Consider the following 24651-nt stretch of genomic DNA (forward strand, 5'->3'; position numbering starts at 1 on the left):
TTGCTAAAATGCTCCTTCCATACTTTCAACACTTTCTGTCATTTGGCATCCATTTATTTGTTGCCTCTCTCACCACTTGCATTGTTGGCTTCATTAAGTTGTATGGAAACAATCTTTTCTTATATAATTTTCATGTGGCTGGATTTTAACTGCAACACATTATTTCTCATTAGTTTATGATCACAGCTACGCCCAGCATTTCAACAAACTCTAAAAGCTGGTGGGACAAGTGCTCTCAACACATTAGGAAAAATATATATGAAGAAATGCAAGTAAGAGGAAGTAGCAGAGGACTGGCTAATGACAATAGTTGTACCAATCTTGAAATAAGGAGATCTTGCTGATCCAAATAATTATAAAGGTATAAAATTTTATCAACAGCACTGGGAAAAATCAAGGTGAAAGTATTGTAATTTGTCAACAATGTTTTAGAGAAATAGCAAGTGAGAAACTGTGGCTTCAGACCTGCCCAACGTTGTTTAGGGTTAAGTTATCTGTCTTGTGCAGATAACATAATACAATTTACAGAACATCTGAATTAATGATGATATTCTTAGATAATTGATTAGTCCATTTGGACTCACTTGATTAAGTGCTTGCTTGTTGGAAAAGGGACTATAGATCAAGTGTTGTACCATTTCTCTGTGGCCCTTCAAGAAGTAACATCTTTTGAATACTTATAAAGATCAGTACCGATATTTCCCTTGAGAATGAGGTTACAGGGGTGTAGCTTTACAAGTGCTGAACAGAAGTTGATGAAATTATGAACTGATACAAACATCAGATTTGATACCCATGTAAAACTTATCAAACCAGGGTACTAACAGAATTACTCTATGGTTTGTAACCAATTACATTAAATGAAACAGACATCAGAAAGCTGGAGGCAGTCAAAATGAATTATTCAGAAAATGGCAGGTGTAAAGTAGAATGATTTTGAGAGAAATGAAGACAGAGTAGGATGTGAAAAGAGGATATGGCAGTTGCTGCAACTGAAAAAAAGATGATGATGGGGACACTGCAGAAGACAAATAGATAACAGGATTTAAAAAAAGAGGAAATCTAGTCTAAGTCTATCAGACTTACAGACTGACCACCAACTATTTGGTGGGAAGTCATATGCAGTTATATGCATAACCAGACTGGGATTAATGGAAAAACAAGTAATGGACAAATGGTGATGCTATACTACTCTCAGTCTCTTACATCATCATCTTTTCATCCCAAAGACTGCTTTAAGTAAAATGGGTCAGAAGCAAGATAATTCACTGTTAAGTCCTCTTTGTTTTGCTCTACTGAAGAAAAAGGGACCTAGAGCTGTCCTACTTCTGCAACAGAGAACTTCCACCCACCCTTATCCTAATCGTAATCCATTCCAGTGCTGGTTTTGTATCCTCTGCCTATTTATGATTCATTGCTATTGTTATGATTCGTTACCATTTTTATGGGCCTGTAAGCATATATCAGATTCTAAAAACAAATGAGGAAACAAGGTCTCTACCTTTTGGCATTTGAAGGGCCCACTCCTGCAAACATATTCATGTGAGCAAGTTCTCCCACTAAATCTTACCTGGCGAACATGAATTCATAGAGTCAGGACTCAATCCTGATTAACGATTCAAATAAAATAATTGGGGTGAAGAATGGGTATAGACAGAAGCAGTGATCAGGTTCATATGTGAATGGTAAGTGCAAATAGTTGGCTTTAAGGGAAAATTGCAGAAAAATTTGTAAGCCAAGGAAAAATGCTCATAGTTCCAAATTCCTGCATTTTCCACTGATGGTAGCTGCTCAGCACCTTTGAAACTCAGGCTATTTATTTTGGTGTCTAACTATAAATTTAGTTGCCTAATTTTAGGCACACAAAATTGAAGGCTGTGACTTTGCTTTCTCTGCCTTGTTTTTGTCACAAGAAGCTAGTGGTGAGAGTCCAGGTTTGTAAAATGTTCTGAACTGTATCACACGGAGCAAATGCAAATCCCATTAAAGTCAATGGATGCTAGATAAATAAATGGATAAATAAATAAAATAAATGGATGCTAGATAAGCTCTTATAAACATTTGCTATCATAATTTGAAAGGAAGTTATTTTCTTTTACAATCCCCTTTTATAGTTAGTCATCTTCTCTAGCTGTACCACTTTACCATATGCAGTCCTTAGCAGCGATTAGTATTAGTGTTCCCTACCTGAACCAGCACTCCTTTTGCACAAAGGAAAGATTAGCAGCAAAACTGACTGCGTAAAACCTTACACAGGTTGTTTGTTTTATTTTTTGGCTTCTCCTTTATAAATTGAGGTCTTTGTTTGCTCTCACATTTGCGTCACTGGAAATGATGAACCAAAAGATCTTCATTACTAGCAGGCACTCTGGGAGGCTGATCATACCAGCTAATATTTGTGTGACATTCTCCTAAGAAAACACACACACACACACACACACACACACACACACACACACACGCCTACACACGCCTACACACACACCCACACACACCCACCCACACACACACACACACACGCCTATTTGTTTTCTGGATCACAACAGCAGCTAACATTATGCATGACCTTGATGCCTCGCCAAGAGATGGATGTGACATTTATTAAAATGGTTCAGATCTAGCAGGATATAATTTAATTGATATCTATAGCTATAAATATATTTTCACAAAATTCATTTTCCACCTTTATAGATGCTTTTTGACCAAATGCTTGAGAGAGAAAGTTTTGACTGTTGCATGCTCAGAGTTTTGTGGTTTGGTTTTGTTTTTTTCTGACCACACCTATGGCATTTGAAGGGCCCATTAACTAAGGGTTCATTTACTTCCCTTCCTCTCCCCCATCTCCCACACACATTTGAAAAAACAGCTACATAACTATCGCTAACAATAATCCTGAACTACATCTCTTCCAGCCTTTCAATTAGGCAGATTGCTATTCCTTTAGAAATGCAAACCATTGTAAATTATATACACAGAGACTTCATCCTTCACTACCTACTTGGAAAACGCTAATAATAATAAATCCTCTCTGATTTACAGGATGACATAAAAGGATCAATATGGTGTGCAATGGTGTTAATAGCCAATGATCTATGAGCAAGTTCAACAGAAATTTGTTCTCTGTAGCTTCTGACTGCTCTGCAGGCTTTTGCTACTTGGACACAGTGGCTGCCAAATCATGATGCATGAGTTCCACATCACTGACATAGCAGATGATTTATATAAAGAAATTATGTATGTTGGGACAGACTGACCTGAATTAATTCACTTTTAAAGATCACTACTAGCAGGCAACTAGACATTTAAAAACAAAGGTCTAAATTCAATGCACTTGCAACATATATGTCATCTGTTAACTAGCAGGTAAGTAGGGGGCTCTGCATCAGAACAGGATGGTGTGTTGTAATGCAAGAGTTGGATTGAAACTCAAGATCAGGATCTATACTCCTGGCTCTCCAGTACCCTTCTTACATGAACTCAATTTTTCTCTTTCTCTCCTGCCTCAGTTCTAATATAGCTTTCACCTTCTGTCTTATCTACATAAGCCCCAATCCTGCCAGCAGTTGTGTGCACATGTACCCGTGACTAAGGGAATGTCTGCACTATGAGCTGGATAGGATGGAACAATAGATCCAGCGGGTGTCAATGTATGGCATCTAATATGGACATGGTAAACTGATCACGAAGGGCGCTCCTGTCAACTCCAGTGCTCCACCAAAATGAGAAGCGTAAGCAGAACTGACAGAAGATCATCAGCTGTCCACTTACCTTGGCGAACATACCACACTAAACAGACCTAAGTGCGTTGATTTCAGCTACTCTGCTGTGGAGACTGATGCCGGGTATTTGCTGGGGTAGTGCAGGGTTGAGGGTTCGAGTTCTGTCCTACTCTGCCCACCCCAGGAGTGTCGGGACAGCCAACACCAGTTATCCCTGGGATGGAGCTGGCTTGTGCATTCAGAAGGCAGGATAAGGGACACCCTGAAGGTAAAGAGGTGGGGTGGGTCCTAGAGTGGACTAGGGGATAGGGCATTAGGAAGACAGGATAAGGCAACAGCTAAAGGTTGGGGGGGGTCCTCTTGTGGCCTAGGGGATAGGCCATCATCCTCCAGAGCTCAGGGTCATGGGCTTGAGCCCCACCACACACACACCATTCAGGTAGTGGCTTGACAGGCCAACACTAGATGCCCCAGGGATGGAGCTGGCTGCTGTTGAAGGAAGGCAGAATAAGGCAGGGTGATGGGCTCCAGTCCCTCCCCAAGCTCACCCAGATAGGCACAGGGAAGCCAACACCAGCTGCCCCAGGGATGGAGCTGAAGCAAGGCAGAATAAGGCACCAGCTAAAGGTTGGGCCATGAGGTGGGCTTTCAAGTGGCCTAGGGCATCCTCTGTCCACACCTTTCCTCCTTCATTCCTCTCCTCTCCTGCTCTCTTCCTCTCCCTCTTCTCAACTCCCTCTTCCCTACTTACATAGCTGAAAGCTGCTGAAGTTGCATAACTTTGGTCAATAGCCCATGGTAGTATAGACAAGGCATGAGTAGAGTCAATTACATGACTGGAGCCATAGATTTGGGTCAGTCTCATATTAAAAAAAACCTAACTTGTTCTGCACTTTTAAGGACAGGAACCATCTACTGCTATCTATATGTACAATGATTGTCATCCTATTCCTAGAGCCGTGGTCACCAACCCATCAATTGTGATTGACAGGTCGATCGCGAGGGCTCGGACAGTGAGAGCTCACAAGGCGTTTGGGACCCCCCCCATTTCCTCCCACCCCCAAAAAGCCCCACTACCTACCTCCAGCGACAATGGAGGTAGTGCCGGCTTCCTGAGGGGTGGACAGAAGTCCTGCAGCTGCGCGACACTTCCGGGGGTTCCGGAAGTGCGCTGGCTGCTCCCTACTCCAGGTCTGTGGCATGCCAGGAACTTGTGGGGTGTGGGGGGAGTCCCCAGAGGAGGCACGTGCCGCGGCTTCCCTCCTTTGCGAGGGGAGGAGGGAGTCATCCCCGGAGGAAGCATGCGCCAGGGTTTCCCTGCTCTGCGAGGGAGAGGGGGAAGGAGTCCCAGGAGGAGGCAGGTGCAGGGGACTCCCTGTCCCCTGCAACACCCTGTCCTCTGCCCCCACTGGCACCCTGTCCTCTGCCCCAGCACCCACTAGCACCCTTTCCCAGTACCATGTCCCCAGTTACCACCAGCACAGTTGGGGTCACATTAGAGAAGCCGGGGGGGGGGGTTTGGAGGAGGGGTTTTTTTGCATCTCATCTGTGTGGCCCCCCAGCTGACTTTTCTGTGGGTCAGTGACCCCTGACTCAGAACAGGTTCCCCACCCTTCTCATAAATAAAGTCAATACAGAAACTTTTTGTGTTTGACATAGTATTTTATTTAAAAACTAGCCAATTAGCCCATCATAAAACAGGATTTTCAGGTCTCTCCTCCACGTCCTATTCCCTTTCTATCTCGGTCTTCTCTCCTGAGCCTCCGGTCTCTTGCTCCGTCTCTCTCTCACCTCCTCCTGCCTCCCCCCCTCTCTCTCTCAGCTCTCCTCCGTCTCCTGCCTCTCTTTCTCTTCTCCCCCTCCTGCCTCTCACTCTCTCTTTCTCTTCTCCTCCTCCTGCGTAGGGAGTGTGGAGCCCAAACATCTGTTTGCACCGCTTGCTCCTGGGTGTCTTCCTATGAGCTCCAGCTGCCCCCCTGCACCGTTTCCCTTCACCCCAGCACTGATCCTGCAGCCTCCCAGTTGTTCTCCACCTCCCTCTTCCCCCTCGTTCCCCTGTCCTCCCCCTGGCCATGGTCTGTTCATGGCCAGGGGGCGGAGCTTAGAGGTGCTGTCATGACTCATGTCACCGCCCCGCCCCACTTCACCTCCCGCCGTGGTGCTCAGCTGCTTTCTGCACCGGTCAGATGGGCTGCCGCAGAGGAGCCCAAAAAGCTGCTTGATCTGCTTGCTCCCCCGAAGCGGCCCGGCTGAGTGGTGCAGAAGTCAGCTGAGCGCCACGGTGGGAGGCAACAGCGCTGCCCAGAGGGAACAGCCAGCATTTCAGTGTCACAGACATTGGGCTACTATATATATGATGGAGCCTGGCCAACAAACCCCCCAATTGGCATCCTAACACTCCTGCACCCCCCCAGACCCCATATCTGAGCCTATCATACGCGACCCACCTGCCCTGAGCCCCTCACATACTCCAACCCAAATTCCTGCACCCTCACATCCACAAGCCTGTGGCTTGCTTAGTACCCCTACCCTCCAACTGACCCCAACACTGCCCAGCCTGGAGCCTCCTTTCCAAGCCAGTGTCCCCTTCTCCACCTCCTCCTGCATCCAAATTTCCTCCCAGAGCTTGCGCCTCTCACCCCTTCCCATACCCAAATCTCTCATTCCCACCCCAGAGCCCCACACATCCTGTCTCAACCCAGTGAGGGAACGGCTAGACTGCAGGAGTTTTTCTGGGATTCCAGATATATCCTGGAAAAACTCTTTTGCATCAAAGGACGCTTTTGTTCTTCCGCTTTTTTTTAGTGGAAGAGAAAAGATGCTTTTTCGGTAACCCCTGTATTCCTCGTTCCACGAGGAATAAGGGGACTTCTGAAAGAAGGGTTTTTTCTAACATTTGGTGCACTCTAGACAGGCCAAATGTTGGAAAAACCTCTTCCTACAGAAGAGTCGGGGAGAAAAAGTGGCAGTGTAGTGTGTATAGGGGCTGGGGATAGCAAGTGATGGAGAGGAGGAGAATAGAGAAGGCAGAGCTTCAAGGAAGGGGTGGGGTCTTGGGGGATGGATGGGGCGGTAGATCTTGGCTTGTTCTGACATTTAAAAAGTGATCTTGGGTGTAAAAAGGTTGGAGACCACTGTCCTAGAGTAACGGGTCCTTATCTTGATCAAAAAGCCTCTAGGCACGACCACATATTATCATAAAGTGTACTATCTTCTTAGCTAGGAAGTTAGATCATATTACAAAGCTTTTGGGTTGAAGCAGATCTATTGAGGAAGCCAAGACGGAATCTCCCTTTCAGGATAGCACAATTGACACAGGGTATCATGGACTGGAGCTCTCTCTTACACATCCACAAGATACTTTTTCAGATGCACTCACTCATGCAATTCATGAAATCACCAGGAAGGTGCACTGCCTACTGTGCCCCTGCCAAAGTTTTAATTGCTAAATGGGGTGTTCCCTCATGCCCCCTCCCTGTTTCTCTGTGTGGCCCTCCCTTGCACCCCCTCCCCTAAGAGGCACCAGTCACCTAGGCCCTGTGTTAATGCTCGTTTATCTGGGCCAGAAGAAGCAGTTGAATTAGAAGTCCATAAACTACCATCCTGTCAAACTATCCTCAACTCAGACCTGAGCCCATGTTTTTCTTAGCTCAGCGTGTCAGCCAGGTCCAGAGGCAAAACACAGTGAAAAAGCTGCCAATCTTTTCTGATTAATTCTAACTGTTTTAACACTGCAAGAAAATGTTCCATCATTACCTACATAAACTCTCTGAACGAAGCAGTGATGAAATGGATATAAATCATATTGCAATATGTGGCATTTCATTGCAATGAACTACAGTTGGTGAATACTAATTCCACTAAGCAATGGTGGTGGTATGCATAAAATTAGTCAGCAGCCTATAGATCTATGATGAGTTCTATTTATCAAGTGCACGAAGTCTCCAACACCAGCATGCGTTGATTAGCTCTGCCATACGAGATAATTAATCCCTTACAGGATAGGATGAGTGGAAGTGAAAAAAGAAAACCAATTTTTAAGAGGGACCCAGACTGGTGAGGAACCAGATCCTGAAGAATTCAGGGGTGGGACTGGCTGTTCTAAGGAATAAATAGCAAAGCATGTAAAACTACATACGTTATAATGCTCTGTTTATGACAGCTCTGCTATAATGCTTAGTGCTAATTAAACAACTGGCCCTTTCAAAAACTGACGACATGATGTGGTTGAAAGAAGATAGTGTGGGGCCAGAGGTTTCTTACAGGTAAGTGTATACTGTCCATTAATGCTGGCAAATGTTTTACCAAACATGCTGAACAGACCAGTGCTTGGGGATGTGGAGAGAACGAGATACATAATACCAAGAATGAGATAGTGAAAGTAGAAAGAAACAAACCAGGGCAAGATTCCATTCACCTTAATTTTTAATATAATTTAAGGGAATTTTGCACTCAGGAATCTGGGCATGAATAAAAGGGAAAACATAATATTACTGTTTCCCACTGAAAGGAGTATGCTATACAGCCTGACAACAAGAAAGGAGGGATTTCCCACTAAGAGGAAACCTCCTAGCTGTCACTTTTGAATTACAGAAGATTTAAAACCAGGTCTCTGGGACAGAAGGCTAGTCCATTAACAAAACGGCACCACCTCCCCTTTAGACTCCAACCTTGACTCCAGTTTAAAATTATCCTCCGCTTCTACCACAGCAGTTGTATCATTATATCCCTGCACAGATATAAAATTTGTATCCATATCTGCATCCATATCTGGAAAGCAAGCCACAGATATCCGCATCCACATCTGTTATACCTACAGATATAAATTTACAGATTTGTATGGCTCTACATATCACCATCCTCCCTCCTCCCCCACCATCTTTGATTCATAGCTTCTATCTTCCACCTTCAAGACAATGCTGCCATTGCTAAAAAGTGATACTCCTATGTTCTTCCTCAATCCATTCCTCCTAGTGCTACCTCAGTCTCCTATTGAAAAACAATTATTTTCTGAATATAAATTCTTATGCTCAATCATTTTGTGTCTTATTATAACCTTGGTCCCACATGGATTTTTCCTAGTAGACAGACCTCTGAATGCTGCTACCTCCATTTACAGCAGCACAGCCTAACAAACTCTTCTATTTATGAAAGCTAAGGGGCTATGCCCCCTGCTCGCTATGCTTGCCAACTCCCCTCTCTCTAGAGGTAGGCAGCCCAGGATGCTAGGGAGGGCTGAGCCGAGGTGTCGCTGGGCCAGTCCCCACTCACCCTCCCAACCATTGAGCAGGGCTGAGGCCGGGCCAGCCCCAGCTCTTTCCCCCTTCCCCACCCGGCCACCAAAGAAGTCATTAAGCACCTCTGCCATTTCTAAATTTCCTGTTGTTGTTTCTCCCTCTTCACTGAGCAATGGGCCTATCCTGTCCTTGGTCTTTCTTTTGCTTCTAATATATTTATAGAAAGTCTTCTTGTTATCCTTTATTTCTCTAGCTAATTTGAGCTCATTTTGTGCCTTTGCCTTTCTAATCTCGCCCCTGCATTCCTGTATTGTTTGCTTATATTCATCCTTTGTAATTTGATCTAGTTTCCACTTTTTATGACTCGTTTTTTATTTTTAGATCGTGCAAGATCTTGTGGTTAAGCCAAGTCAGTCATTTGCCATATTTTTTATCTTTCCTATGCAGTGGAATTGTTTGCTTTTGGGTCCTTAATAATGTCCCTTTGAAAAACTGCCAACTCTCTTCAGTTATTTTCCCTCTTAGTCTTGCTTCCAATGGGACCTTACCTACCAGGTCTCTGAATTTACTAAAATCTGCCTTCCTGAAATCCATTGTCTACATTTTGCTGTTCTCCCTTCTACTATTCCTTAGAATCATGAGCCCTATGATTTCACGGTCACTTTCACCCAAGCTGTCTTCCACTTTCAAATTCTCAACCAGTTTCTCCCTACTTGTTAAAATCATATCTAGAACAGCTTCCCCCCAAGAGCGCTCTCAACCTTCTGAAATAAAAAAATGTCTCCAATGCAGTCCAAGAACTTATTGGAGAATCTGTGCCCCACTGTCTTGGTTTCCCAACATAAGTCTGGATAGTTGATGTCCCCCATTACCTCCAAATTCTGTGCTTTGGATGATTTTGTTAGTTGTTTAATAAAAGACGCATCCACCTCTTCTACCTGGGTTGGTGGTCTGTAGTAGACCCTTGGCATGACATCACCCTTGTTTTTTTACCCTTTAACCTAACCTGGAGACTCTCAACACGTCTGTCTCCTACGTCATCTCCACCTCAGTCCAAGAGTGTACATTTAAATGAAATGAGCTCAGAAACAGTTTCATTATTTTGTCACATTTTCCCTTTTATTTTAGTAGTTTATTTACCACAAGACTGTACTGTATTTGCTTTGTTTTGGGGGAAGGAGGTGAGGTTTCTGATGCTGCCTCACTTGCCTACTTCCGCTTCCAAATGAGTGGTGTGATTAACTTGGACAGTTAATAACTCTGTGTTCATAACTCTGAGATTCTCCTTATCTCTGTAAATTCCCCACAACACTAATTTACTGAAAGGAAGGGACAACAAATGCTGGTTCTTAGATAAACATGAGCTCAGTATTTCATACTTCGAAGAGGTGAATTTGTATGATTTTGTCATCAGAATGACATGGACTCTTTTAGCACCCTTAAGTAGCTTCTTTGTGGTCTGATAAAAGACATCACCTGGAGAGTGCAAAACCAAATAAGTGGAACTAAACACCCCCTGCCTCTCTTTTCACTGTACTATAAAGTAACTAGATCTACTATCTACAGTTAGGATAGACATCATATTGGAAAAATGTGCCCTGCAGTTGGATTCTATTTAAAATATCAGAATCTTTGTCTTTTTTAATGTTAACTACTCACTGTACTTGGGAAAAAGAAATCTGATATTTTGCTAATATTAAGTTTCCCACCATTTACCTTATTATATCTGAGGATCATATTAGTTCAGGGTGAAAAAGACTTATGAAAGCATAAAGTCTGTCTCTTCAAGAGGATAGGCTACAGTACCCCCACATGGAGACTATAAGAGTGCATCTACACTGCACCCATAGCTCGAAATAAGCTACGCAATTTGAACTATGCAAGTGCTGTAGCTTATTTTGAGTTAATTTCAAAATAGCTTATTTCGAAATTTGTCGCTGTCTACACAGCACTTATTTTGAAATAAATCACTATTCCAAAACATCCCTTACTGCTCATGGAATGAGGTTTACAGGGACAGTGGAATAACAAGCCCATTATATTTAAAATAACAGGCACGCTCAGAAGACACAGAATAACTATTCTGGGATACCTCTGGTATCCTGAAATAGCACTGCAGTGTAGATATAGCCTAACCAGTGAAACAATTCATTGTGAACAATATTTGTTGTATATTTGGCATTTTCCTCTCTTTCCCCTCCATTAAATAATTATACCCAAATAAATGTGTCCATTCTTCAGCAGTGCTGCCTTTTATCCACAAACCCCCTCTTTCTAAAACTGATATATTGAATGGAATCATGAGTGTTGTGGATTACACTTTTTCCATGTTTACACAGCAAAGTACCCACATATCTGCTGTTTCATATTTGTCACAAATATGCAAACTCAAACATTTGGCTACCAATTCTAAAGAAGTGAGTTACTCAACTTTAATAAGTAACAGAATCACTACAATTCAAATATCAATCAGTGCATGTCTTTGTTGCTACAAAGCAGTTTCCGAGTTCAAAGTCTGCATGTACAACAGAATGGAAAACACACACATACACCTGGTTTTATTTTGTTAGAAACTAATGTAAAACATTTATTCAGCGACACTATGTGAAGCAGTCTCTTTCTGGGGAGAGGGATAGTTTAATTTCCTTTGATTCAGAAAGTATCAGGAGTAGTTGTATTTCAGTAAAACACCCTTTACTGCTATTCTTCTATGCCTTGTTCTGTCATGAAATCCCTTGTAAGAAGGTGAAGTGTGAGCCACAAAGCAACACAGGAACCTCAATTGCCAAACTGCTGCCCTGGGGATGTGGCACCACTGTGATCTACAGAACTCTTTAGCAGCTGCCATCTCACCTCTCAGGTGCATAACCTGTCACTGTAAAAGCTCCCAACATGCCTAGGTTTTATACCCTCGGGCATGCACACTGCAGCTCACTGTGGGTGTATGGACACCTATCTCCTGCCTAAGCCTCAGGGTAGGGAGAGGGAGAACGTGGAGCAGTCTGGTAGGACACCTTTGATCGTGCATACAGGAACAGATCCCATTCAAAATCTGGATTGAGGAGAAGGTAGCCCACATCAGAGCTTTTAGCTCAATGGTTACAGCATTAGCCAGAGATGTGAGAGACCCGTCAATTCTCCCTGCTCACTGCCAGAGCGGGAAAAAGGGATTTGAACAGAGGTCTCCCACCTCTCGGGACAGGACTCTAAATAACAGCCTATGTGGATCCCCCCCTCTTCTGCTCCACGGTGAATGAGTAACAAGAGGACTGGAACAATAGGTGGGGGGATTTAACTACTGAGTTAGGCTCTCTCCCTCTTTCAATGATTATGTGGGTATTCGCAGTGGAACAGTAACTGGTCCAGAGAGCAGATGGTCATAAAACAAAAATAAAAGAACACAATTGGTTTCAGACTGACTTCAATTATTTGCAACTCATCAGAAAAAATTCATGCTAGGTTCCTATCTATTTTATCCTCTCTAGTTTCACTCTCATTCTGTATCTGTAAATTCTGAAAGTATCAGCCTGCTTCTGTCTTTTGTGTCAGTGAGAAAACCCACAAGTAGTTTATGATCCTTAATACTAATGATTGGTTGCTCCCTTTAGCTTTTATTTTATTTTTCAGGTAGGATTTGCAAGGTTTTACACCTCAAACTTGTACTAATATAATCTACCTGCTTCTAAGGTATCCTGAATGGGAAGACTTGTATGAGTAAGTACAGGTCTGGGTCTTTAATGTTGGCAAATGAAGCACTGAAAAAAGAAAGAGGAGAGAAAATGGGTAGACGTGCGTGTGCATGTAACATAATTGTAACTGATATTCTTTAAGTCACAAAGAAATATTACTCCCACTATTGTGATGAGTATTGTATAAATATTTAGATAGGATAACAGATGGCAACCTAGAATGTGTTTTTAGACTTAACTTGCAAATAGTTGAAAACACAAGTTTATATTGGAAATGTTTACCGATCCTACCTACCTAGTGAATACAGTAAATATATTGGGATAGCATAGGGATACAGACTCAGATAGAAGGAATTCCTATAATCCTACGCATGTGCTGTGAAGAAGGCAGAGAAATCCTGATTTTCTGTTGCCAAAGAAGCAGCATAGTTCTGTCCTGCAGAACTTTTCCACAGCATAAATCACTGTGTAAGTACAGACTCTTTCCATTCAGATTGGGGCATCTGTTTCTCCATCCCCAAAGCTTTTACCCATGAAGTCCTACAAGGCTCAGTTCTCTCCTACACATTATTCAATGCCAGTATGAAGTGACCGGGATAGGAATACATGGACAACACACATCTCTGCATCTCTTTACATCACCATCTCCCAGTTTTCTCTTGGCCTAACTGATATACTAGGATGAAGAGCAGGCAGCTGAAGCTGAGCACAAGCAACACTGAGGTGAGGGAAACGAAGCACTTTTGGCTTTAAGGACTTGCCTATTCTGTAATGCCCCTCGTGTTTGAAGGTGTCTATCCTCAGATTGTTAAGAAAGTCCACATCACTTCAGTCCGGTTAGGCTGCTAAATGCCACTGGTTGCTCAAAGAGCCTGTATTAAAAAATTCCCACTTCTCTGTGCCAGAAAGCTGAATTCTATCACATCAGACTTAGTGCTGTCCATTTATACATACATACATGAACTTCTGGCACGCAACTCATTATATAGAAGAATTAGGCCACACATCCCAAATAAAGCCCAAACTGATGCAAAAACAACCACTTAACAACACAGGTCATTGTGAATGCATTGCGAACACACCCTGCCCGCCGGCTCTTACTACATTTAAAATGCAGAGCCACAGTGGAGGTAGGTCTCAGACCCGGCACGAGGGTTGGTCCTGGCTCGCACCGGGTCCAGAAGCCCCTATCTGCAGGGCAGAGGCAGTAAGGGGTGGGAGGGAAATGTGAGTAGTTGACTCAACTACCTGATAAGCTAGGCTTACTCAATTACTCGCTTACATACCTAGTGTATATTAAATATTAATTGTGATTAATCACAGTTGTAATCGCATTGTTAAATAACAGAATACTAATTGAATTTTATTAAATATATTTTGGATGGTTTTCTGTATTTTAAAACATACTGATTTCAATTACAATACAGAATACAAAGTATACAGGGTTCACTTTTTATTATTATTGCAAATATTTGCACTGTAAAAACAAGCAAAATTGTTTTTTTAGTTTACCTCACACGAGCACCATAGTGCAATCTCTCTCAAGAAAGGGCAACTTATAAATGTCAATCTTGCTACATAACTATATTAAAAAACAAAACAGTAAGAATATAAGAATAGCTATATGGGGGCATCTAGGCCAGTATCCTGTCTTCCAACAGTGGCCAATGACAGATGTCCCAGAGGAAGTGAACAGAACAGGTAATCATCTAGTGATCCCTCTCCTGTCATCCATTTCAAGCCTCTGACAAACAGAGGCTAGGGACACCATTCCTACCCATCTTGGCTAATAAGTATTGATGGAACTAATCTCCATGAATTTATCTAGTTCTTTTTTGAACCCTGTTAAAGTTCTGGTATTCACAACATCTTCTGGCAACGAGTTCCACAGGTTGACTGTGTGCTGCATGAAGAAAAACTTGTTAGTTTAAAACCTGCTAGCTATTAATTTCATTTGGTGACCTCTAGTTCTTATGTTATGGGACCAACTAAAGAACTTTTCCTTATTCACTTTCTCCATATAATGTAAATATGTATAGCCTAGAACAGGGGTGGCCAACGCACAGCTTGCGAGCCGTACGCAGCTCTTCAAAGGCAAAATTGCGGCTCCCACACCCGTGGCTCTTCTCACAGTCCCCTGCTCTGACCTTTTTTCCTTGTCTGAGCAGGGCACTGCTTGGCTCAGTGAGATGTGGCTCTTAAAAGGGCAGAATTTGGGGTTGTTGTTTTTTGCTCAACATCTTCCCGCTTGGTGCAGTGAGATCTGACGCTGCGGCTGATGGAAGCCTGCTTGGGCCACACGCAGCTCTGAAGGGGGCAGCATTTTTTTGTTTGTTTGTTGCTCGACAACTTATTTCTCTCGGCTCTTTGTGCTGTATCCACCACTATTTTGGCTCTTCATCTGCATCAGGTTGGCTACCCCGGCCTAGAAGTCCACTAAGTTCTACTACTTGCCCAGCCAGTCACTCAGACAAACAAGTTTGTTTACATTTATGGGAGATAATGCTGCTGCTGTCTTATTTACAATGTCACCAGAAATTGAGAACAGGCATTCACGTGCCCTTTTACAGCCTGCCGCACAAGATATTTACATGTTATGTATACTAAACATTCATATGCTCCTCCATGCTTCAACCAACTTTCCAGGAGACAGGCTTCCATGCTGATGATGCTCGTTAGAAAAAAGAATTTTGACTGAATTATTTGGGGGAGAACAGTACGCCTTCTGTTCTGTTTTACCTGAGTTCTGCCATATATTTCATGTGATAGCTGTTTGAGATGTTGACCCAGCACATGTTGTTCGTTTGAACACTTTCACAGCAGATTTGACAAAACAAAAAGAAGATAATGTGAGATTTCTAAAGATTGCTACAGCACTCGACCCAAGGTTTAAGATTCTGAAATGCCTTCCAAAAATCTGAGAGGAACAGGGCATGGGACATGTTTGAAAAGTCTTAAAAGTCTGATGCAGAAACTATAGAAGCTAAACCACCAAAAAAGAAAATTAACATTCTGCTGATGGCATCGGACTCAGAGCCAACATTCTGTTGATAGCATCTAACTCAGATCCCTAGCCTTCCCTAGTTGTGACCGAGTGCAATCACTGAAGTCCCCTTGGATTGTCCCTCTAGTGTACTGATCGTGCTATTGACAGCCAGCTCCCTGTTCCTTGGGGCTCCCCACCATCCTGTCCTGATGGGCTAGATCTTCTGCTATCCCCCAGCCAAGGCACAGAATTGGGGTTATGCTCCCACACATACACCGCAGAGCAGCACAGACACTAAACAAGTTCAGTTCCAAGAGTGCTAAGCTATAAGGGCTCAGTACCCAGGAAATCACCCACAAAAAGGGATCAAATCCCCAAATAAAATCCATCTTTGTATGAAAGTTTTACCCAGAGAAAGCCTATAAGGATGCCCATCCACTTTATCAATGAGAGATATGCACAATGGCTGCTTCCCCCAGATAACTAGGGATGTTAAAAAGCGAGTAATTGAGTAACCATGTAACTACTGATAATTTCAGTGTAGGGTGGCAGCCAGCTCCCCGGAAGCTGATGTGCACTGGGAGTTGGCTTTTAAGCCAGTTCCTGGTGCATACTGGCTCCCTCCAGCTGCCCTGCTCCCGGGGAGCTGGCTGCCACTCTGCACTGCTGCCTCTGTACCACATACCAGCTTCTGTCCTGCTCTGATACCGAGCCCACAGTGCAGGGTGGCAGAAGGTTCCCCAGGAGTGGGATGGGAGCCTGTGCGTCCGTTCATGGTAACCAATAAGTCCAGGCTTATCGGTTAATCATATGTATGGTTATACTATGACATCCCTGCAGATAACACTAATGTTACACTGTACCTGACAGTTTAAAAAAAAAAAAAAAAGCAGGATTTAAATGGCTGCAAGTGAAAACAGTCAGATCTAAGTCACCCATCCAATTAAAATGAACAGAAAATTCATAACTAATTCTAATTCACTAACAAACGTGTTACATGTTTAGAGTCAGAATTAAAAGCTGTTCTTATTTCATGTAAAAGCTTCAAATCAGAGTTGATCTTTTACTCTGACTTGAGTCTACAGCTTCTTCAAAGTTCTTCTGTATCCTCCTTGAGTGGGCCAGCAAGTTTCAAAGGCCAGCTGAAGACAAAAGACTGATAGTTTCCCATTGTTTAAATAAAAGTTTCCTGCTCTGGGGAGACAGTCTGTTTGGCATATCCCACTCCCATGGAAAAATAATAGGCTCAAAATGGATTCCAATACCAGCTGGTACAGTCACATGTCTTTCTAGGACCAACCATCATTTGGGCTTTTAGGAAACAAACAAGGCTATTCACAGGTTGATTTGATCATTGAGTCAAAGTTTCCTGGGCACCAGTATCAATCCTCATTAACACATTTAGAATTATAAACAGATTCACACCTTGTATTTGTAGCTTCACAGACAAGAATGATACATGCACAAATATAGGATATACAGAGTCAGCAGACTGTAACCGTAAAACGGATGTTACGTGACCTGTTTTGCATAAAGCATCTTTGAGTGATGTATATTCATAAGCCAATTTTCACAAAGAATGGGGGAGTGTTGCTTCTATAAACAATAAACAGGCAGCATTATCTAAAAGAAACAAACAACCAAAATACCCAACAACAAAAAAGCATCAAACTAAAAAAAAAAAAAAAAAATTGTCTGAGTGACTGGCTGAACAAGAAATAGAACTAAGTGGACATATAGTCTCTAAAGGTTTAGATTATTTTAATTTTGAATGCAGTTATTTTTGTCAGTTATTTTCCATTTGTAAGTTCAACTTTATTCATAAACAGATCAGAGTGGATACAAATCAATGATTTTTTTCTAGAAAAAAATTAAATAAAATACTAAATTTCTCATGTAACAGTTAATTAAATCTTGTCACAAACATGCTATACATACCTTTACAGTCTCATAAAAATTAATTAATGGCTCTAGTCTGTCCAGCCTAACCATTAGCTCTTGCTTACTGAAAGTCCTGGGCTTTCAATTTCTGTTTTTTAGCAGACTAAAAGTAACACATACCAAGAAAGACACAAACTGCATAGGACTGTTATTGTTTTTGTTTTGTGCTTATGTGGTGGTGGATCTTGGCCAAGCATAGTAGAGGAATTATGAAATAAAAGACAGAGAAAATATATAGGAAGGGACGGAGACAGCATATAAAGGAACAATGGAGTAGACTCAAAAGAAAAAAGGAGGAAATTATTCAGCTTGCATGCAGTTTCCTATAGTCACTTTTGCCACAGAAAAACGGTCCTGGCATAAGAGACACCCTATCTGGGAACATTTTGAAGAAATTCAATCCCAGGGTAAAAAAGGAAAAATGTGTCAAGTGTCAGCAGTGCAAGAATATGAGGCAGGGCCTAGTTTCAAGAGTGAAACATCATAAGGAAAACCGCTTTTTAGGAGAAAACGATGTGGATGAAGACACAGACAAGCAGATCAATTGGTTAGTAATGTAAATCATTCACTTTGCATTGCATCATTCTATAAAAGTCTCTCTATGCCTTTTAATGTACGATTTGACAAATACATTCCCACGCTGTTTGCTCTGTTGGATGTTGCTAGAAAAATAAGTTTAGCTTATGGCTTGTTTAAATAGATAACTAGGTTTAGAATCTATATTACTCAAGAATATAAAATAGAAAGCAGCAGTAAGAGAAATCTAGAGTTGCCAGTTGCCACCATCTTTTTCTTATTTTATATTACATAATACATGCCCCTTATTTTGTAACTTCATGGCCACAGACCATAATGGTGATGCCATAAATCTATTCCCTATTTCACTTCAGCATAACTCAGCTTTCCCAAGGGAAACCCATTTTATACTTGTTTTCTCAAAAAACAGAAATGCTAATGAGTTCAATGGGACTTACGCCAAAATTAAATGTTCTCTAAGCTAGCTACAGTTAGTCTTCTCACTTTATATTTATTTTATTACAAATATTTGTGATGTAAAAACAAAAGAAATAGTATTTTTCTATTCACCTCATACAAGTACTGCAGTGCAATCTTTTTCAGGGCGGACGGATTTAAATCATAGATTTAAATGACAATTTAAATCACTAAAAAAAATCTGAGTCCTGTGTTGTCACTGAAATCAATATATTTAAAAATAAAACATCCAGCAATATATAAATGGTATGGCATATATATGGTATTCTATTACTGTTTATCAGTGCTATAAATCAGGATTAATTCTGTAATAATTTGACAGATTTACAACATATGTATTGGAATTGTAATTTTATGAGAGAGAGCAAAGAGAATTCTTTTTTCTAAATGCCAGCAAAATTATAAGAGTCTTTTTTTTTTTTAAACAGAGCTACATGTCCTTATGCCTGAAAAAACAGCTGTTTTTGCGCAAAAACTGGTGGAGCGTCCACACCTCAAGTGTGCTTTTGCTCAAGTAAATCGGCAGAAGAGAAGGCTTTTGGCAGTACAGTTATTCCTCTCCCCACGAGGAATAACTCCTTTTTGCGCAAGAGTTCTTGCACAATAAGGCAAGTTTGGACACTCCAAAAAAAGCACAGGTGCTCTGATGGCCAAATGGCCACCAGAGCTTTCTTGCGCAATAGTATCCATGCAATGTGGATGCTCTCTTGCGCAAGAGCATATCACTTTTGTGATGCGCTTTGAGGTCTGGATGCGATTTTGTGCAAGAATTTTTAGCGGAAGAACTCTTCCGCAAAAGGCTTCTTGCACAAAAACCCTGCAGTGTAGACGAAGCCTAGCTGACTTCAGGAGAAGGAAACAGTGGTGCCCTTTTATTACTGAATTACAGATCCCCCCCAATGAATGAAGCAATGTCAGGGGGAGAACAAATTGCTTTAATACTGCCAAATGCAAAGCTATGCATTTAGGTAGAATGAATGCAAGTCTAGGAGACTATTCTGGAAAGCAGAGACTCTGAAAAGGACATAGGGGTTGTTGTTGATAACCAACTGAAGGTGGAGCTCCCACTGTGTTGCTGTGGAAAAAAAGACTTACTGGAATCTTTGAAAGAAAAAACAGGTAAATATTGAGCTGAACCAGAGAAGTGTTATCATCTGTGAGATCACTGGTGGAATACAAAGTACAGCGTTAGTACTCATATTTTATAAAGGAGACTGGGAAAAGGTAGGAGTTCCAAGAACAGCTACAAAACATGTGTTTTCTGGAAAATGTACCTTAGAGCTTGATCTGTTTAGCTTAAGGAGGCAGTTAAGGGGCAATTTAATTACTGTCTATAAGCAAATGTCAAGAGAGAAAATATCTGATACCAGATGGCTAGCATTACAAGATCCAATGGCTGGAAGTTGAAATCAGAAAATTCCAAACTGGAAAGAATACATACATTTGTAAGAGTGAGGGTAATTAACCACTGATGCACATTTTCAAGGAATGTGGTAAACTCTCTATTACTCCCGGTCTTTAAATCAAGCCAGATACCTATCTAAGAGGTATACTTAGCAGAACCATGAATTGTTGGGCTAGATGCTCGAATCCCTGGGAAATATTCCACAACTTGTGTTATGCAGGATGTTACACTAGATTATCATAATGATCCTTCTGGGATTTAAGAGCTGTGAAATCCATTGGCAGAGCTAGTTATCCTTCCTGAAAAAAGCAGGACAAACAAAAACAAAAAGGTGGGATAAAAAATGCAGATTCACTTGTGAACTACTGTGACTCCCATACTGTGTAAAACATCAATCTGTGATTTTCAGGTCAACTGGAGTTTTGTCATTGGCTTCAGTGGAAGCAGGAGCAGAGTTTCAGAAGATTTACAAACCATGAAGTATAGAACTGCAGTAATGCTCAACGCGAGGATCCTCAATATTTTTTATCTATGGACCACATCTTATTAGAGGAATTGTCCTCCCATTCCTTCATAGACAACCCTCATTTCTTCTGGCAATCACTGTACAACTACTGGCAACTGCAACACCAGCTTACAGGAAAAAAGTAACACTAGGAAAGTATTTAATGCAATTTTAATTTCTATTGATTCATTTTAGCAGCTGGAAATAAAGATAACTAACATCACATAACCAGCCAGCTCTCAGCATGCTGCCACTGAATTCAAAGGTTGAGGACCTCTAGTTTAGGAAAGACAGGGTAATATATGTATTTTCATTCATGGAGATGTATGTCCCAATGGACAAAGATTGGGACGGAGATACAATATAGCTCACTGGCTTTTTTCTATTCTCTTTTAGGATGCATGCAGTGAAACCTCATTCTGTCATCCACTTCACTTTTATTCCACTAAATCCTTCCTTTAAAAACAAAAATCTATGCAAAAAATCAAGGATTTTGAAACAAATGAAACTGCAAAAAGATGTTTATCATGGTAAACACACATGGAGTGTTTTGTTTCCCATCACTTGTGTCTGGGCAAGTACTTGCACTATGCAACAGTGCTGTTGCTAGCTTAATTTCTTTCCATTACTGGATAGCAAAGCAACACTGCAGTAAAACTATAAACTCATTTTTACCATTAAAACTCCTGTCTTTTGCAGACAGAAATATAGCACACTGTTCCCCTTCTCTTTCTTTAACGTGATTATTCTGTTTATTATTTTCATTATGAAAACTAAAAACCATAACATCTTCCCAGAGACAAACCACAGAAGTAAATGCAAATACAAAATAATTCAGAAATAATAAACCGAGCAATTATCTTTTCAAAACCCAGATGGGTCTTTTCCCCACCTATACTATGGAGAGATGACCATTACAAACGCTAGCTGTTAAGAAAAAAAATGCAGCATTTATGACTGGAAAAAAATAGGTTAGACCTATTGATGCACTCCTTACCCAGGCAAAACTCGCAATGTAGTCACCACGAAGACAAATCTGCCCTCTTACAATAATTAAGAGGCAAAATTAGGGCTTTGGTGACTTCAGTGAAGGGTTTGCCTACTTATGTTTTCATTGTTTTTATCACAGTATTGCCTAGCAGTTCTAACTGAATGTGCCAGACAGTAGTACAGACATGTAGTAAGCGGTTTGACCACAGGCTGGCATCTGAGAAAATGCAATGTAAAATGTGCAACAATTCTCTCTCCCCTGTCTAGGTGTGAAAATAGGTTATGCATCTGGGCCTGCATCCCATCGGTTCCGTTTATCTTCCTGCTGTTGTAAACATTTCTTCCAGCGGCGCCCAGGAGCCAGACTCCTTGCAGAGGGGAGTAACCCCAAAGCCATATTAGCTTTTAGCAAACCATTTTCAGGTGTTTTGGACGGGCCTGAGCTCTTCCCCCGTGCTGCATTAGGACAGAGACGAGGCTCCAGCCCTTCCTAGACTGCGTTCGCCCATCTCGCTGCACTGGTCACCCTCCCCCGCGGCCCCCCACACTTCAGCCTCTTAATTCACAGCGACAACCTTGGGCTGCAGCGACAGGCCACACACGCATCCCCCGGCTGGCTCTGCCCTACTCCCCTTCCCCAGACAGGTGTTGCTGCGGGTCCCTGCGCAGGCAGCAAAGCATGGGGGGGGGGGGAGGGGGCATTTCTATTCGCCCTATTTGCCAGCCCCGTTCCCAGACGCTGCAATGACAGTGCTTGGGGGGCGATTTGCGGCGGTCCGAGTTCGCCTCCAGGGACAAGGGGGCTCGCCCCCTCCGCCGCAAAGACGCCGCGCTGCAGCGAAGCAGGACTGGCCCGGGCCCACGGGCAGGGGAAAGGCACCGGGGGCTCCCCCCCCCCTTACCTTCAAGGCCGGCGGCGGGCGGGAAGCCGCTGCGGAGGCAGAAACGACCTTGCCAAGACATTCATCCTCGGCGCAGCAAAGGCAGCGCCTCCGCGGGGCCCGCTCCGCTCCCGCCAGGCACGAACAGCTGGACGCGGAGCCGCGCGGGGAAGTGCGAGCCCCGCCCGGGAGCCAGCCAGGGGGCGGGCCGGGCTGCAGGTGCTGGGCGGCGCGTCGCGGAGCCGCCAGGCAGCCCGAGCCGAGAGCGCGGGGCAGGGGCCCGGGCAGCAGCAGCAGCAGCTGCTCTCCCTGCTGCACGCGCGCCTCCCGTGGCCAGGGCCGGGGCTGAGCCTCTCTGCCCCCCCCCCCAGACATAGTGACTCCCCCGCCCGCCGGGAACAGGTACTGCCCCCACCTCGGCCATCCACCGCCACCTCCCCCCTACTGTCTGCCCCCTCGTCCCTGGGGATGGGGCCTGACCCCACACCGCCCAGCCCCTCCTTCCCCCATGGATGGGATTGAGCACCTCTGCCCCCCACCAATTGCCACAGGAGCTGAGCCCTTCCACCCTCTCCCCCGGGAGCAGGGACTGAGCCTCCCCAAGCCAGCCACCCCCCTCCTCTTGGAGACAGGGATAGAGCCACACTGGCCCCCTGCCATCCCTGCTCTCTGCACACATGGACACCTGTTCTCCTTCCACTGGAAGTGTCTGGCTGACCCGCCCCCTTTCTTGCAGCTGGCCCTTCCTTGTTGCCTGCCCTCCCCTCTGTTGCCCTCCCCCTTTCTTATGTGCCTTTGCACCTCCACTTTTATTTTGTTTGGCACCTGATTTGCCCCTTCTTCCTTAGTTATCTCCCCCACCGTTTCACTCCATCCAATTAAAAAATCCCTGCTCTCTGCCCCTTTTCCCACAGGGACAGGAACTGACCCATCTGTCCAACATGCTTGCCATCTGCCCTCCTCCCAGGGTAGGGACCAAGCCTTTGTGCCGCCTCCCCCCCCCCCCCCCATGTCTGCCATCTGTCCCAGGGACAGGGACTTTTTAACCCAGCTGCCCCCACCTCTGCTTTCTATCTGGGAAGGTGGCCGAGGCCTCTTGTTTTCCATTTCCACCCTGTCTTGCTACTCCCCAATTGCTGCCACTATCCTTTGGGCAGGCGGGTAATTCAAGGGAGGTGCAAGTGTTTGGAGGTCTTGCTTCCCTGTGGCTATCCAGGTTCTCTCCCTCAGCCTGTTTGCCCCAGGACATGCCAGCCAGCTCCACTTGGGCACCCAGGGGTCCCCCTCCTGCCATCTGTCCCGATTGCTTTTCCCACCCATAGGAAGGAAAGCTTCAGGATGCACCCAGTGTATGTCTGTGGGGGATGGATTAGTGACACCTTCCCTGGCAGGAAATGTCAGATCATGGAGCTGCCCAAAGCAGCAACTGTAGAGGGGCTGCTGAGGGTGCTATGCCCAGGCATGCATCTTGGCTACTTTGCATCAACTGTTATGTCTGAGCAGTATCAATTCTCTCGAGCTTATAACAAGAAATGATCTGTATGTATTCTAGATACAGGTGGGTATAGGAGTGCAACAAAGCGGGAACTGCATTCACTCTATATTCGCTCTGTTTGCCTTGTGGTGTTGTATGTGATTCTGCTGTCCAGTGCTGTTCTGTAATAGCACTATGTGTTTGTGCATGCCTCAGTTTCCCTGGGCGTGGCAATACTATCTAGACGAGGCGGGGGAGGCTGGCCATGACTCACTGTGGAAGAATGTGCAGTCTCTCATGCCCTGAGAACCAGGTGACAGCAGAAGCACCTTTGGCCCTGGAAAGGGAACAAAGAGGTAGGCGGAGCTGACTCCAGGTAGGGGACTAGGGCCTGGGGAGATGAGTCTCTCTCTCAGCTGGTTTTAGGAGGAGAGAGGAGGGATAGAGCAGGAAAGGGGGGGGAAACAGGGCACAGAGCCCTATCCCCAAGATGGATTGCACTGACTGCTCCTTGTTCCTGTAACAACAAGCCTATGCTACACTGCACCCCTGGGAATGAATAAACCTTCTGTTCTACTATCTGGCTGAGAGTCACATCTGACTGCGGATGGGGGTGCAGGGCCCAGTGACTTCCTCACACCCCCTGACAAGGCGGCCACAATTTTTTTGTGGGATGAAAATAACTTAAATTTCTTCTTACAGGTACTGTTGTATTGCACATGCCCTCTACCACCACCCCCACCCTCCACCGCCGGGAATGGCTCATGGCATTGAGGGGGTTGGGATTAGGGATGTTAACTAGCAATTAATTTGCTGGTCGAGTAGTCGATG

At 43.7% G+C, this 24651-nt stretch overlaps 2 protein-coding genes across 3 annotated transcripts in view; both read right to left on the bottom strand.

The window, feature by feature from the left end:
* The window catches only part of FAM13A (family with sequence similarity 13 member A), a 335143-nt gene extending 312646 nt beyond the window's left edge, over positions 1 to 22497 (bottom strand). The window contains exon 1 of the mRNA XM_075929587.1: positions 22368 to 22497. The gene's annotated coding sequence lies outside the window, so the exon portion shown is untranslated. The remainder of the gene's footprint in view (positions 1 to 22367) is intronic.
* Positions 1 to 24651, bottom strand: part of GPRIN3 (GPRIN family member 3) — a 98576-nt gene that overhangs the window by 47251 nt on the left and 26674 nt on the right. The gene's annotated exons all lie outside the window — the stretch shown is intronic.

The sequence above is a fragment of the Pelodiscus sinensis genome, chromosome 5 (assembly GCF_049634645.1).
Source record: "Pelodiscus sinensis isolate JC-2024 chromosome 5, ASM4963464v1, whole genome shotgun sequence".
Lineage (NCBI taxonomy): Eukaryota > Metazoa > Chordata > Testudines > Trionychidae > Pelodiscus > Pelodiscus sinensis.